Below are 14556 nucleotides of genomic sequence, written 5' to 3'. Positions count from 1 at the left end.
CCTCCCCTTGGGCTTCCATTGCCAGGACCGCCGCCTGCCCCAGCCGGCCCGAGCAGGATGGGTTGGGAACATCTCCAGCTCCCGCAGGGCCCAGTGTCAGTTTCAGGCCCTTCTGGGGTAGAAGCAGACTTAGGGCTGCCAAAGTCAACACAGCCTGCCTCAATGGGCAGGGACTGGTTTGGCACCTGCAGCCCACATAGTTGGGTCTTGGCCTCTTCTGGGGTCAGCTGGAGTTCCTTCTCAACCCGCCCCACCCAACTTCTCCAGGTATAAAACTTCTCTGTCTCCATCAGTCCGGTCCCCACTCTTTAGGACCATAGCACCGTCAGCCACTCAACTACAAACCCCCAACAAGCCCCTAGAGAATTCACCCTCCCCACTTCCACCTAAGACAGAGACTACCGGGGCGCCTGGGTGGCTCAGTGGGTTAAAGCCTCTGCTTTCGGCTCAGGTCATCATCCCAGGGTCCTGGGATCGAGCCCCACATCGGGCTCTCTGCTCAGCAGGAGGCCTGCTTCTCTTCCTCTCTCTCTCTCTCTCTCTGCCTACTTGTGATCTCTGTCTGTCAAATAAATGAATAAAATCTTTAAAAAAAAAAAAGACAGAACTACCTATCTACACAACTTTACATGACTTTTTAAATATGACTTTACTGTCCCATTGTCTCCAGTAGCATAACCTTACTAATTCCAGGTAAAAAGCCTTGTCCTTTACAATAGGACCTGCTGGGAAAGACTTCGACAGTCTGCTCCCTTAAATTCGTTAAATCTTCTGCTTCAGAAATGCTCGCTTTGCTGTTTCTATCAATCCCTGACTGCTGTTTTGGGACGAACTCCCAATTCTCAAAACATCTGGACCTTGCTGTCCCTGCTCTAGAGGCTGCCAAACCCCTGCTGGGATGGCTCGTCCCTCATCAAGGTGAAGGGTGAACTGGGCTTTGTGTTATCAGTAGGCTGTGCTGGTAATATTCGGAGAGTAGACATTCAACACTCTTGTTATCTTCTCCCTGAGATGAATCATTCTGGCCTCTGCAGGGCAGCCCTAATAAGACCCCAAACCTGTCTGCAGCCCCCCTGAACAGTATGTCTCCTGAGTTCCTTGAGGCCAAACCCACCTCCCTGCCCTACAGCTGCCCCACTACCCCAGGGGGCCAGTCCAGAGCCAGGCCCAGCCCTGTACCACCCCCCACCTTGCCCCCACCTCTTGTCCCCTGCAGACAGAAGAGGTGGAAGGGAGGGAAGGGGTTGGATTTAACTAACAAATGGGTGAGGGGTCCAACTGGGGGTGGACAGAATCCCCACCAATCCAGACTTCTCTCCCTTGTGTTGGAAGGAGAGCAAAACCCCACCCCCTCCAACAGCCTGATTTGTTTTGCAAAATCTGAGGATATTCTATACCTGGGCCCCAGGGAAGCCACCAGAGCAGGTGGGGAAGAGCAGGAAGAAGCTCCAGCTGGACCCATTCCACTGCACGAAGAGTTACCGCCTCCCCCCAAATGTCCGCTTCTTCCCTTCTACTTCCAAACCTTCTCCCAATTCTCCTGACCCCCAGATACTCTTACTCCCCATCGCTCACTCTCTACCCTGATACCTGTGTGCTCAGGTGGGGGAAACTGGGCACACGGAGGAGCCAGCTCTTCCCTCCAACAGAGGGGAACAGCCGAATCCCCCCAACGCCAGCCCTCACGGGGATAGAGGCTGTGTGCATGCTGAGTCCAAGGCTGGAGCAATTCAGACAGGAGCCCCCATCCACCCCATCCAGGCCTGGGCGTGCCCCTCAGGCAGGTCGCGGACGTCACTAATGCCCTTTGCCCATCAGGGGCAGGCTGAGTGGGAGCCTCACCCAGCCCTCCCCGCCCCCCTGCATTGCCACCTCAGGGTGGGGCTGTCCTTCCTCTCCCCCAGCGGCTCCCCGGGCTCTCTCTCGGGTCCCAGGGCTGTACAAAGAGTCCTTTGTCTGGGTTGGAAACAATTGTTCTCCCCTTTATGGAAACATGGGCTGTGTCTCATAATCAAGCTTTCAGAGGCCGGATCAAAGGGCACGGCAGTGCGTGGCGCTGGGGATTATGGAGCCGTCCTCAGCCTGGCTGACAAGCTGTCGTGAGCCCCTAATCCGACCCGTCCTGAGCCCACTGAAAACACACTTTCTTCCCTGGGCTGGGCCTGTGGGAACCTCGGAGTGGAAGGGAGTTGGGGGAGATCGAGGAGGACAGGGCAGGTCCCCGGCGCCCCTCCTGCCACCTCCCCCAGCACCGGGGGCTCAATTTACAGCCCTTGCCAGCACAGCGTTGGGTGTGAACGTGCAGAGAGGCACTACTTGGTGAGAAAGGGTGGTGCCTGGTTTGGCCCAGGGCCACCCCCATCTCCCAGATCCTCAGTCAAGGGGGCGGGCAATGCCTCAGACTCTCAGGGACCTCTTTTCGCATTTGCAGGGTGAGTCTCTATCCCAAGACACAGGGGCCCAGGTTCCCTGTTCTGCCCCAGCTCTGCAGCCCTCTTCCGGTCGCCACCTCCAACCCCTGCCTCCTCCCAGTTCCTAGCCCCGTTCTACCTCACCTTGTGGCCCTTCACCCCTTCCCTGCATCTCCCACGTGGGAACAACTCTCAGCCAGCATCTGGGGGGCCTCCCTTCTCCATCACCCCCAGTGTACAGGGGAGGAGACTAAGGACACAGGCTCTGGACCACAAACTTCTCTGCCTCCACGAAAGATCCCATGTACCTTTTTAAAGAAACCAACAAAAATAAGTCCTCTATCACATGGAGGTCAAAATCAGTCCGTCCCTCAAGGTTGGAGCCCCCACCCCGACCCAGTGTTACAATGAGAGCACCAAAAAATCACATTCTCGGAATTGGATGAGGCCTCAGGGACGAATCTAGAAGCTTGTTAGCCCGCCCCTCCCCATCACAGGCCTTTGGATGTATCTATTCGTTATTCTAGGGAGAACCACAGATTTTGTTGAAATTTCAAAATAATGTAAGAATCACTGACGTCGCCCAGTCCACACCACTTTACATACGGGGAAACTGAGTGGGGAAGTCACTCAGCAAGGTTAGTGGCAAATGTCCCCTAACTCCCAGGTTACTGATGTGAGTCGCTGCTCTTCCCTCTGTATGGCTGTCTCCCAGCCAACAGCCACCCCCAGGGGTGTATGACCTTTTGCAAAGTCAAGATTGATTCAGATGTCAGGGAGACCCAGTCCCTCCCCTAAGGAAGCTTACAGTCAAGCAGAGATGGGACAGATAAGAGCTGACCGATGGGGACATGAGTAAACACACGGTTATTATAATGCACGAGATTACATCAAAACCATGCCTACCACGGGGAACATGAAACCTTGTACCTGGAGGGAGGCTGGCCTGCATGGCTATGATGCCATGCCGCCTGGCCAGGCATCACGACCATGCAGGCTGGGGACAGCAAATCCACACCTCCATTGCCTGACGGGGACACTAGTCAGGCATTCTGGGTGAGTCCCAGTTGAGGTACCTGAGGGACCCCCGCGGGGGTCAAGGACAGCAGCCCAGCAAGGCAGGCAGCCAGGAGACCATTCGTGAACTGAGCCCCTGACTGGGTCCGTGTGTGTGGCCTGGACTCTGGAGAGAGAGGAAGGAGGCAGGGATCCTACTCAAAGACACGTTCTATTCTCTTGAGAGAGGTCCCCACGGGCTAGTCCCCACACAGCAGCCAGGTCATCCAGCGGCCCCGCATCTTACTTAAATTGAAAGCCAAAGCCCTACAAAGACCCTACAAGATCTGCTCCCACTCTGGACGCCATCTCCTCCCACCCTCTGCTTTGTCCCAGCCGCACACGTCTTTTCACAGTAGCCTCACTCTGTGGCCTCAGGCACCCAGGCAGTGCTCTCTGCTCGGATCCGCTTTTCCACGGTGGCCCCATGGCTGGCGTGCTCGGGTCCCTGGTCACACACTCCTTTCACCAGGAGCCCACACTTTCGCCCCCGCTTCAGCTGGGTCCCTTGGCCCTGCTTTATTCTTCTTCAGGGGACATGCCGACACGTGACATAACCATTTGCTTATTGATGGGTCATTACATTTTTATTGTCAGTCGCCCCAAGTGGAATGCTGGCCTCCCGAAGGGGTTTTTTTGGGTCAGTTTTGTTCGACTCGGTGCTGTGTCTCCAGTACCTAAAATAGCACACAGTGGGAGCTCCATAAGTATTTGAAGGACGATTGCTGAAGGAATCCAGGGAGAGGAGTGCTAGGTAAATCACGCAGCCCTGGTCTCCCGACATGGAAGACGGGAGGGGATGAGACCGGATCTCTAGGATTCCGTGGGTCTGTGGGTGCCAGACAGGTGGTGCGGGATGGCTTCAGGGGGGCTGTGAGGGCCAGCTCACTTCCAGGTCCTGAGGAGAACCAGGCCGTGCATCACCAGGTGAGGCAGGGTGTGCAGGGAGTGGCGGGAGGTGGACCTTGGTAAGGGCCTATCCAGAACATTTCAGACTTCCCGGGAATGAGATACGGCCTAAGTGAGGGCAGCCTCAGGTTAGGGCAAGGGACCCTTCAAGCGGCAAGCAGTGCTTCAGTAAAGAACCACCCTCTCTTTACCATGAAGCCAAAGCCCCAGGGGTCTTCTGGATTCCTTTCTTTTCCCTCAGTCCTCACATCAGCTTTCAAACCCCCATGTCTTCCCAGTCCTCCTGCCAGAAAGCCACCTTTCTAAACATGAGCTCGCTGGGCACTTTCCACAGGCCGGGGCCTGTTCCTGGCCGCTGTTTAATCCTTCCGGCCCTGGCCCGGGAGCTGTTGTCACCTTCCCTCAAGCCCCTTCCCTCCTCAGGCCCTTCACTGCTTGGAGGCCCTTCCAGGAGCAGGTGGGTTTCGGACTGGGCTGAATGTCACCTCCTCCAGCCACCTTTAAGGCCACACCCAGTCACCTTCCAAGTTTTAATTCCCCACAAAGCACCGGGGCCTCCTCGCTGGCTTTCTGCTTCCACATCTGACTTCCCCATTAGAATGCAAGCCCCACGTCAGCTGGGTCCTGGCCTGGTTCACCCCCGCATGAGCCAGCAGAACAGCATCCGAGCACAGGGGCCACTCCATTAAAACAGGCTGAAGAGGGGTGCCTGGGTGGGTCAGTGGGTTAAAGCCTCTGCATTCAGCTCATCAGGGTCCTGGGATCGAGCCCCGCATCGGGCTCTCTGCTCAGCAGGGAGCCTACTTCCCCCTCTCTCTCTCTCTGCCTGCCTCTCTGCCTACTTGTGATCTCTGTCTCTCAAATAAATAAATAAAATCTTTAAAAAACAAACAAACAAACAAACAAACAAAAACAGGCTGAAGAAAGCCCGTTTTCAGCCTATGAAAACAGAGGCACAGAGAGGTGAAGTGACTGGCCCGGCGTCCAAAAGAAAATGAGTGGCAGAGCCAGGATTCATAGAGCCACTCTGTGCTTTCTGTTATCAAGCCTGTCCCTTCCATCCTGTCTCCATGCAGCCACGAAAATGAAATTTTTGAGATGTGTATCAGCTTTCCACGGCTTCCCATTGTGCATGTAACCATCTCCAAACTTCGTACGCGGGCCTGTCTGGCTGCCTTCACTCAGCGCCTATCCTTTGCTACCACACTTGTCCCCCATCCTGCTTCTGCTTCTCCCCCAGACAGATCACACTCCCTCTGATCCCGGGGCCTTTGCACTTTCTCTCTCCAGAGAGGTTTTCCCTTGGCCCCTTTGCATCCTCCAGGTCTCCTTAGAAAGGCCATCTGAACCAATCTATCTCAAAGCCTCCAGCTGCTGCACCCCTGTTAGCCTCCACAACCTGCTCCCCATTTCCTCCACGGCACTCACCACTCACTGTCATTACTCCTTCATGGTCTGTCCCCAGCCGCCCCCGCCACCCCCCACAGAGCATCAACTCCCATGAGAGCAGAGACTGTGCCTGGTGGGCTCCCTGGATCTCTGAGGCTCAGAACAGTGCCCGGCATGAAGTGGGCACTCATAAAATATTTGTTAAATGAATGAACAAATATATGAGTGAATGCATTTGGGAAGCAAATGCATTTCTTTGCTGCACTGGGCAACAAAGAAGTGAGGTCGGGAAGGCAGAGCTCGCTGCCAACAGGCATCCATAGGACCAGAGCAGAGGCCTGCGGGTCCAAAGATGGACTCCAGGACACCAGGGGAGAGGCACAGGAGACCGGGGCCACGGAGGCTCCTGGCGGTGCTGCAGGAGCTGACTCGGGAGTAGATCATTGGCACTGGGACTGGCAAAAGGCAAGCAGGCCAGACAGGGGCCTAACCCTGTGCATCTCACTCCTCTTATCAACTTTCTCTGAAGTTCTTATCTCTCTGGACTTCAAACAGCTGCCCCTTATCTTCAGCCCAGCCCATGCAGTTATTAGGTTGTAGAATAACAGCTTTCCAGGCTGCTAGGAGCCCAGCGCCAGGTCTCTAGCCTGGCGTGGGGAAGGCTGCTATGTGCCTGCCCTCCCTTCACTCATCAGGGCCCCATATTCTCAGCCCCACGGTCCTGATCACTGTCTAGGGAAAGACAGGGGACAGGCTGAATCTCCAGGAAGCCCCCTCAGGTGGGATCAGAGCTAAAAGCTGTAGCCAGAGGTCCATCTGGAGTCATCACTAACCTGCTCAGGGACAGGTCCTAGGCCTCCTCTTACAACCTGAGCCATGGGACCTCAAAACCTGCCCTGGATATTAGGCTTCTTCTAAGAATATTCCGGTGTGCAACATTCTTTGGAAGGAAGAGAAGTTTGCCAGGGAGAACTAGGGCAGGGTGTGCTGGTCTACCCTCCCCCAGGAAATCACCTCCCACCTGCCCAAGTCACCATTATGCCTCTGACGCCCAGTGAGCAAGGGGGAGACTGGGTCACACTGCTGCAGAGACCAGGCCCTTGGATTCTATCTCCTCACCATCCCCAGCAGAACACCGACTCCCCCACGAAGCTCAAACAAAGTCCAGAAGGCCAAGGCTGACAGCTGCCTCACCTTATTTCACACCAGGTGGTGCCTTGGCCCAGGCCCCATTGAGATAGGAGAGCCAGGGCCCTGACTCTCCCTACAGCTCGGAGCAGGGGCAGGAGAGGGGACGGGAGAGAGGGCACAGCATTGCATGCCCCGAAGGACTTGTGCAACTGCCTTCCACGGCTGCCCTCCTTCCATTAGCTATAGGCTCGTGTGACATCTGCAGAAGTCGGCCAGACCCCTCCCTTCCTTGTACCCTTCCACTGTGAAGCAGGCGAATGCCAACCAAGAAAAGGAGAACGTAAGGAGACTTAGGAACACCTCGTCAAAACCAATACAGAGCAGCTTATCAGCAAAGAAAGGCCAGTGGGACTGGAGCAGAGAGAGGGAAAGGCACAAGGCTAGAGAGATGGGCACATCTCAGGTCTGCTGAGCCGGGGTAAGGAGCATAGACTGGACCCTAGGGACAAAGGAAAGCTGCCAAAGATTTTCTGTGGGCGCTAGACAGGACCAGATCTGCAGCTTTGAGAGGTCCTTTGGCTGCTGAGAGTGGGGGAGGGCACTCCGAGGGGAGAGACTCAGACTTGCAGGAAAGACTCTGGAGCCAGCACAGGGGGGGAAAAGACACTTTGAGAAATGGCACAAGTGCATGTGTCTTTCTTCGTCTAAAGATACCGGAAGCTGAACTCCTAGGACGTAGAGGGTCCTTAGAAATTTTTAAACTGTTTTTTTTTTTTTTTTTTTCAAAAGGGTCTTCACATCCCAAAAGGCTGGGTGAGCGTGTGGTTACGGGGTAAAAGGCAAACCCCTTACGTAGACCGCCCAGTCTTCTATGATGTGGCTGCAAGCCCATCTGTCTCCTTCTCTTCACCTCTTCCTCCCCTGTCCAGGGGACCACAGTGCCCCCCGCCTCCACACCACGGTGCGGCTGCTGTCCCCTCTGTCTAGGGGCGTTGCTGTCCCTCTTGGGTCCTTGTTTGACTCCCAGCACAGTGCCTGGCACGTGGCAACCCCTCCATCAGTGTGTGTGTTTGATGCCCTGCAGAATTAATCGCCCCCTCTTTTACCTCCCACAATGTGGAGTGCACCCCTCTAAGGTAGCAGGCAGGTGGTCCTGCCGTAACCTGGGTGTTTCAACCTCCACCAGCTGCACACTCACGCCCTGAGGGCTCGTCCTGGGTCCTCTTCATTTCGGTGTCCTCAGTGCCGCGCACACAGTAAGTGCTTAAAAGGTGCTTGTGGAGTGAACGATCGGCCCTGTCCGAGCCCTTGAGGAACCACAGGACACACATGCTCACTTCTGAGTCTCCCCCACACACTCTGTTGCAGCCAAGGGCTCACCCAGGGACCTCAGACGAATCCAGGTCCAAATCCTGGCTGCAGGATGTCAAGAGGACCTGGGACACCCCCTCGGTTTCAGTTTCCACTCGGGGAAAGGAAGGCGGGAATAGGACGTATCATTAGGGGGATGGATGAAGGCAATCAGGCAATGCATGGTTTGGCAAAGGTCAAATCAATAACTTTGTTAGTCTGGCCTCACCCACAATGTTCGCACTCCCGGAATCCGAAAGGCGGCCATTTTGCACTAATTAGGAAGATAAGATGCCCTTGGTGTCACTGAGATTCAAAGTGAAGATAACATTTTTTTCAATTTATAGAACCAAGGGATGAGAAAACCAAAAACGAAAAGGAAGGCTGGTGTGGCACCCGAAATGGCTCAGTTGGTTAAGAGTTGGGCAGTTGGTTTGGGCTCAGGGCTTGGTCTCAGGACCCTGAGATCATGACCCAAGCCCTCTGTTGAACCCCCACATCAGGCTCCGTACTCAGTGGGGAGTCTGCTGGGGATTCTCTCTCTCCCTTTCCCTCTGACCCTCCCCCTGCTCTCTCTCAAATAAATAAATATTTAAAAAAAAAAAAGGGGAAGGCAGGTCAGGGTGGTGACAGCAGTGGGAGGGACCTCGAGACTGCTGGGGAGTGCCCGTGTGCATTGGTGTGGCACAGCCAACCGTCAGGGGCCCGCCACCAGCCTGCCCAGCAGCCAGGTCCTGGGAGCCTCAGCTGGCCCAGGCTGGATGGGAACACTTGCCCCTACCCCTCCAGGGTCCGCCTTCTCCTGCCTCCCCAACAAACCTGCCCTGAATTTTCTGGAGTTGATCTCCAATGAGGGATGGGAGCCCTTGGAAGTAAAGGACAGAACTGTCACCGGGAATTCAGACAGACCCGCTGGCAGACGATCACATTCCCCAGGCCTCACCATTCTTTATCTGCACATTGGGATCGCAACATCTAGCTCATAGGATGTCAATGATTAAATCAGAAAATGTTAAGGTGACCATATAATTTATTATCCAAGCTGGGATACATCGGAGAATGACAGGGGCCCGCTGTTAACAATAACGCTGGAACAACAGACAAATCCAGACAGTCCCGGGCACACGGGGAAGTAAGGTCACCCTAGGTTCTGTATACAAGCACCTCGAACCAGGAGTAACTGTCAGAGCCGGCATTCACCGGCTCTTCCTGTGAGCTGGAAGGTTCTAGATGCTTTACCTCATATGATCCTCACAGGAAATAGATTTACCTATTCTACAGGTGGAGAGCCACCATTTTACAGGTGAGCAAACCAAAGCCCAGAGTGGCTAGGTAATGTGTCTTAAGCCACCCAGATGGTAGTGATGGAAGCAGAAGGTGTCCATGTGCTGTATTTTATACCGTCTCAGCCTTGGTGAAAGCTATTATCTTTCCTTTTTTTTTTGAGAGAGAGAGAGTGTGCCTGCAGACAGGGGTGGGGACAGAAGAAGAGGGAGAGAGAGAATCTTAAGCAGACCCCACATCAGTGCAAGAGCGCAGAGCCCAACGTGAGGCTTGATCCCATGACCCTGAGATCATGACCTGAACCTAAACCAAGAGTATGGAGGCTTAACAGACTGAGCCACCCAGGAGACCCTATTACCCTTTATTCTAAGCCATCCCACACCGATCCCCAAGAGTCAGTGGGCCTGAGCCCCATCTGGAGCAGTCTTATTTCTCGAAGTATCCCTTGCTGGCATCTCTTCCTTCTTCTAGAAGGCATGGCAATCCTCCACCCCACCCCACCCGTGAGCCCTCTCCTCGCATCTGAGTCCCTTCCCTGAGTCCTTGGTCGCACACCCTCTGCTACCCAGTGAGGTCTCCTGAACCCAGGCTTCTCTGCCCAACTCCAAACCAGCAAACTCAGGGGCTCCCAGGCATGTCCAGTGTCCCTTCTCATCACCCATAGTGCCCTAGAAGGGGCTGAGACAACCTTTGGCAGGGTCCCAGGTACTCCAGGGAAGACCACCTAGACTAGAGGAATAGATGAACCCATCGGTCCCGAAGACGATCTCTCACGGAGCTCCCGAGAGCCGCCGAGCAGCTACGCAGAGAGACTGTCTCCTGACGGTCCCTGGGCCCGCGTGTCATTGCTTGGGTTCTTAAGAAGCAGCCGCTGAGTCACAGTTTGGGATGCAACATGGTTCCCACGAACGGCAGGGGAGGAACAACAGAACCAGGCAGAGGGAGAGGCTGAACAGCAGTGTGGGTCCAGTAAGGCCTCTGCCAACCTTGCACGGAGTTCAGGAGTGTCGCCTCTCAGGCTTGTCCGACACAGGGCTGAGATTGCCAGGACTTTATATCCCGCCACTGTCCTCGTTGACCCGATGTGGGTACCCAGGAAGAGCCCGAAAGAGGTCACAACTGGAGGCTGGCTGCTGATTGCAGCCGGCCCGCCCTCCCCCACCCCCCATGACAGCAGAGCGACAAGTCCCTCCTGGAAGGGGACTGGAGCCCTGTGTCTTCACATCCGGGGCAGCCTGTCCTCCTGGTGCTCTGGTTCACATCTCCATGTCTGTCTGGGCCACAGCTCTGGGATCCTGGAGGACCTCGCTTCTATTTTTTTTTTTTTAAGACTTTATTTATTTGAGAGAGAGCACGAGTGTGGGGGGCATATGGAGACGGGGGAAGCAGGCTCCCCGCTGATCAAGGAGACTGATACAGGGCTCCATCCCAGGACTGTGAAATCATGACCTGAGCCAGAGGCAGACACTTAACCAACTGAGCCACCCAGGTGCCCTGGACCTTGCTTCCTGCTGGGGAGCTTGGCGGGGGCGGGGGGACACCCGACACTTTCAGGGCTGCCTCTGGTCTCTGGTCAGCCATAAACGCTCGCCTTCTCCGCCTTCCAACATCCATTCCAGAGTCGCTCACCTCCAGCCCGCTGGAGGCCTCAGGAGCTGGCTCACCAGGTGTGGCTCCCAGGGCTCCCTGAGCCACTGGTCATCACGCCCTTTGCAGAGTGGGGTTGTTGTACTTAACATTTACAGTCACCCTTGCCCCCCTGAACAGCACATTCCCGTGGTCTTGGTCAAAGGTGTGTCCTTAGGGCTTTCCATGGAACCTAAGCGCCAGGTGGGTCTTTTGATAGGACCTAGTATATCCGTGTCAGTCGTCCCCCTGACCCACTCCCCTCATCCTTTCCTCCCCGTCGGCACAGTAATACTCCTACTGCAACATCACGCCCTGTGGACGGCCACTTTTCCCATGCTTCCAGAAGCTATCACCGTAGCAAGGTCACACTATCTCCTGGCGTCCTCACCGGGGTACTAAATCCTGTGTCTCAGGATGACTCCAGAAGTCAGTACATTCTTTTTATTCCATTTTCTGTCCCAGCCCCTCAATGTGGCATCCTCAGGATCCGGTTCTGGGCAGACTCCCCTGGCTCAGCTCTCTCACTGGTTCTTGCTGCTCATTTGGAATATGGTCCCTTGGCTCTGGCACGAGGCCCAGACCTTCCCCAGCTGGGTTACGTTAAGACTCAAAGGCCAAGTAGCCAGGATAAGAGGTGGGGGTGGGTCCTGATGGGGTGCATGTTGTATGGTGGGGGAGAGGCCTCGTCCCTGACTTCAGGTGGGTGGGGGGTGGTGGGGGGGAAGGACAGTGCTAGCTCTAAATATGGAGGGCCGGACCACATCTGCAGACTTGGGGCATCAACATCTTAGGTGCTCACTCACAGGTCTCCATCCACAGACATCTGCATCCCATGTGTCAGGGTCCCAGAAGTTTCTAACTAGGTCTCTGACTCTGGTATAATAGACTTGTCCTAATTGACTATTTAAGCTTTGAAATCCAGTTGTTCTGACTTTTAAATCCTAGGCCTGGGCTTCAGTTTTCTGGGCCTTCCCATTGCAGTGTTCCTCTGTGTCCAACCAAAGAGGCCCTCGGGACTTCGACCTCTGACTTTCAGTTGCCTGCTATTCCCCTCAGTTGTCCTTACTTTTCTGTACAGCATCAGTATCTTAGCAGTGGCCTTCAATATCCTTCTCCTCACAGATGCCGTTTCTCTGACATCTATCAGACTCCAAGCTCGTCAGAGCCTCTAGTACATTCTCTCCCGCGGACACCCCATCCCGATTTACCATCGGCTGAAGTTTCAGTGCTGCACCTCAAGCTATGGGGTGCTGTGTGATCTGCTGACCACAGCCATGGGGTCTCCACTGACCGCCAGGCAGGGAGGCATCCAGCCCCCAAACCCACCTCCCTACCTGCTTTCTTGGACCACTCCCCACTGGGTTCTCTAGAAGCAGACGCTGAGACAGAGCTGGAGTATAAGAAATGTATGAAGGACCGACACTTCTGGAAGGACAGGGAGAACAGGACTGGACAGAGGAATAGAAGTGCCATGAAAGCCGGGGTTGAGCAGCAGGGAGTTCAGGAGGGAGTACTGGCTACAGGGTTGGCCTGTGCTGGGGCAAGATGGCGGGTGTTCTCTTGCTCAGCTCACGGGGTCTGGATCCAGGCTGTCCTGGAACTGGGAGTTTCTGGTGACGTCACTCCCTACTCCACACAGCAAGATCTTCCCTAAAGGGGATCCAGGCATCGTCTGTCTGTAACTACCAAGGGTGCAAGTCAACATGCACCCATTCAACGTACACGGTCTACCAAGCACTGTTCTGGTCCCCAGACACAGAAGGGTGGGGACAAAGCTTGCCTCTCTCTCTCTTTCATGGAGCCCTGTGACTTAACATTCTGTTCAACTAGGGGCAACATTCTTCTACTGATTGTTATAGGTCTGTTTTTATGTGTGAAGAATGAGGAATCGAAGCCCCAAAGTTACACTCTGTGTAGCATGGCCTTAACCATCATATTTCTAAACAGCTTTACTGAGATATAATTCACCTACTATACAATTCAGCCAGTTAGAGTACACAGTTCAATGGTTTGCAGTATATTCACAGTTATGCAACCTTTACCACAATTTTATTTTTTCATTGTTTAATTTAAATTCAGCTAATGAACATAATGATGTATTATTGGTGTCTGAGATAGAAGTCAATGATTCATCAGTCTTATATAACACCCAGTGCTCATTACATCACGGGTCCTCCTTAATGTCCATCACCCAGTTACCCCATCACCCTCCCGCCCTCCCTTCCAGAAACCCTCAGCTTGTTTCCTATGGTCAAGAGTCTCTTATGGTTTGTCTCCCTCTCTGATTTCATCTTGTTTTATTTTTTCCTCTCTTCTCCTATGATTCTCTGTTTTGTTTCTTGAATTCCACGTATCAGTGAGATCATATGGTAGTTATCTTTCTCTGACTTATTTTGCTCAGCATAATACCCTCTAGTTCTATCCACGTCATTGCAAATGGCAAGATTGCATTGTTGATGGCTATATAGTATTCCATTGTATGTATACACCACATCTTCTTTATCCATTCATCTGTCAATGGACATCTGGGCTCTTCCCATAGTTTGGCTATTGTGGACATTGCTGCCATAAAACCACCACAATCAATTTTAGAACATTTTCATCACTCCCAAAGGAAACCCCACAGAAGTTAACAGTTGCTCCCCATTCTTCCCACACCCCCTAGCCCTACGCAACCAGGAATCTACCTTGTATTCTGGCCATTTCATATAAATGGGATAATACAACATGTGGTCTCTTGTGACTGGTTCTTTCCCTTAGTGCCATGTTTTCAAGGTTCCTCCACATAGTGTATCAGTCCTCCGTTCATTTTCATGGCTGAATAATATTCCTCTGAGGGATCCACATCATTTTGTGTATTCATTTACCAGTTGAAGAATTTTTACCTTTGACCAATAATGCTGCTGTGAACATTTGTGTGTAAGTTTTCTGTGAACATCTGTTTTCAGTTCTCTGGCCTGGGAGTGAATTGCTAAGTCATGAGATAACTCTATGTTTGATATTTTGAGGAACTGCTAGATTGCTTTTCCAAAGTGACTGCGCCATTTTACAGTGCTGCCCACAGTATAGGAGAGTTCTAGTTTCTTCCCGTCCTTGCCAACACCTGTGATTGTCTATCTTTTTTATTACAGTCCCCCTTGGGGATGTCTCATTGTGGTTTTGATTTGCAGTTCCCTAGTGCCTAATGATGTTAGCATCTAATCATGTGGTTATTGCTAGCCTCAATACTTTTAGCTTGGAATTAAAATGTTCCCTTTTAGGGTTTTTCACACTTGCTTGAGACTTAGAATTCCTTTTTCAGAGGAGAGTTTACAGGAAAGTCTAATACACAAGACACAGAACTGCGGCTTAGGGTTGGTGGAAAGGTGGTGGGATCTAAGGCTTAAGCTCTCACTCT

The sequence above is a fragment of the Lutra lutra genome, chromosome 15 (assembly GCF_902655055.1).
Source record: "Lutra lutra chromosome 15, mLutLut1.2, whole genome shotgun sequence".
In the NCBI taxonomy this organism is placed as follows: domain Eukaryota; kingdom Metazoa; phylum Chordata; class Mammalia; order Carnivora; family Mustelidae; genus Lutra; species Lutra lutra.
This window is presented reverse-complemented; position numbering follows the sequence as displayed.